The sequence below is a fragment of the Sinocyclocheilus rhinocerous genome, unplaced genomic scaffold (assembly GCF_001515625.1).
Source record: "Sinocyclocheilus rhinocerous isolate Xijiao unplaced genomic scaffold, SAMN03320098_v1.1 scaffold1464, whole genome shotgun sequence".
Lineage (NCBI taxonomy): Eukaryota > Metazoa > Chordata > Actinopteri > Cypriniformes > Cyprinidae > Sinocyclocheilus > Sinocyclocheilus rhinocerous.
The window spans coordinates 189,249-191,914 of NW_015643188.1; the positions used below are offsets into that span (position 1 = coordinate 189,249).

Here is a 2,666-nt window from a genome sequence, read left to right on the forward strand (position 1 = left end):
CTCACACACACACACACACACACACACACTAATTGATAATAGTACAATTTAATAGATAGAAATAAAACTAATAAAATAATATTTTTTTGTCAATGGAATATTAAAATTATAATCTGACCTATAATCAGCCTAGAATTAAATTGCCGGTTCGTCTGGCCAGAGGAGAACGGCACACTATTTCCCTTTTTAATACTGAAAACTTTGAGACAATCTGCATTGTTAAAAGCACTATATAAATAATGGTGACTTGACTTGACTATTATTAAATTAAAATATTATCAATTATTAATAACTGTAATTATAATTGTTGTAATAAACTATTTTTCAAACTTGCCACATGAATATAAATGAATTAATATGAGCAATATTGCACCATTTTTTTTAAAATAAATGATAAAATTAGATATGTGATCAATTCTTTTTATTAATAATATCTGCAAAAAAACTGCAATTTTTTTTTCATAAATTTTTTCTCCAACATGCTGCATTATTATAAATAAGCAATAAGATAAAATACACCAATGTTTAATAAACAATAATAATTAATAATAGCACATTAATTGAGAATGAATACAAAAACATAAGTAATAATTTATTCATATATTAATTATGAATAATAATGTTAAATCCATACCAACCATTAAAAATAATTAACAATAATAATGTTTAATATTCTTAAATTGCTGCAGTGATGTGAATTAATTTATATAAGCAATGTGATAAAAGTTTCAAATATTTAGTTTTAAAAATGTAGTAATAAAACAATTAAATGTAATAAATAAATAAGAAGAAAGAAGAAGTTTTCGCTCTCTCAAACACTGTCCATTTTTTTTTAAATAAATGATAAAATTAGATATGTGATCAATTCTTTTTATTAATAATATCTGCAAAAAACTGCAATTTTTTTTTCATAAATTTTTTCTCCAACATGCTGCATTATTATAAATAAGCAATAAGATAAAATACACCAATGTTTAATAAACAATAATAATTAATAATAGCACATTAATTGAGAATGAATACAAAAACATAAGTAATAATTTATTCATATATTAATTATGAATAATAATGTTAAATCCATACCAACCATTAAAAATAATTAACAATAATAATGTTTAATATTCTTAAATTGCTGCAGTGATGTGAATTAATTTATATAAGCAATGTGATAAAAGTTTCAAATATTTAGTTTTAAAAATGTAGTAATAAAACAATTAAATGTAATAAATAAATAAGAAGAAAGAAGAAGTTTTCGCTCTCTCAAACACTGTTTTCAGGCGATGGAGTCTGAGCTGAATCAAGTAAAGCCTGTCACTGGTGTGTGTTTATTCAGCCGCTAACAAGCTCTGCGTTCTGTGTCTTCGGCGTGTGTGTTTGTGAAGGTTTGTTTGTTCAGATGTCACTGAAGGGCTTTTGAATTCCCGTCCAGGATAAGATTAAATTAGCAGCACAATGACGTCTGCGGAGGATCTGTCTTATGTAAGGCGTGTTGCGTAGCATCTCCTTGGCCCGCGTTTCAAAGGAAATGTTTGTTCCTTTGTAAACAAGATGATAAAATGGCGAAGCTTTGATGTTAACATCTGACCGAGGTGCTTTCATAATGCCGCTGAAGCAGAGGAGAGACACTCAGAGATTTTAGGGAAAATACAGCTCGTCTTAACCAGCGCAAACCGCTGACCTCTGCAGGCTGGACTCAAGAACGTCATTCCTGGACAAATTCATGACTAATTTAACAAACGGAAAATGAGAGAGTAGAAACTGAAATAGAGTAGAAACCCTAAAGAAACTTCTCTGGGATCAGGTATTGGTCCTAATTGTCATTTCAGCCTAATTTACCACTTTAAATTTTAAGTTTGAAAATAAGAAAGAATATGTTATGAATATAATGTTCAACTATGTTGAGTCACTCCTCTCTTCCTTCTCTGCTAATGTCTCCACTGCTAAAAGGACATACTACCATAACAAAATTAACAATTCGTCTAACTCTCGCATGCTCTTTAAAACATTTTCCTCCCTCCTTTGTCCTCCTCCTCCCCCTCCTTCATCAACTCTAACAGCTGACGACTTTGCTAACACTAGCTTTCTAATCTTTTTGTATTCTATCTATTTATTTTCTTTTCATTTATTATACAATTAACAAAAGCAAAAAAGACCTCTAACACTAGCTTGGTCTATTCTTTTTCTATTCTATCTGTTTTCTTTTTATTTATTATATTATTTTAAAAAACCTTGCTATGTGTACTGCCTGCTGCTAACTGAGACCTTGTGTATCATTGCTCTTTTGTTGATTCTGATTGCTTCCATTGTCCTCATTTGTAAGTCGCTTTGGATAAAAGCATCTGCTAAATGACTGAATGTAAATGTAATGTAAAATGTAAACTATGATAAGGCGCATTTAATTACAGATGATAAAATATGTATAAAAATACACATCTAAATACAAACATAGCAAGTGTAAATAATATGCATGTCTATTGTATATTTCTTTCTATATTTTTATTACTTTATTGTATTATATTACTTTATTTTGTTATATTTAAATGATTTGTATTATATTCACATTATTATATTTAATTATTTTATTATATTTATATTAATATATTTAATTATTGTGATATATTGTATTTTGATTATTATATTACATTTGTCATTTTTATATATATATG

General features: G+C 27.5%; 1 protein-coding gene across 1 annotated transcript in view; it reads left to right on the plus strand.

The window, feature by feature from the left end:
• The window catches only part of LOC107757182 (reversion-inducing cysteine-rich protein with Kazal motifs-like), a 55,943-nt gene that overhangs the window by 42,255 nt on the left and 11,022 nt on the right, over window positions 1-2,666 (plus strand). The window lies entirely within an intron of this gene.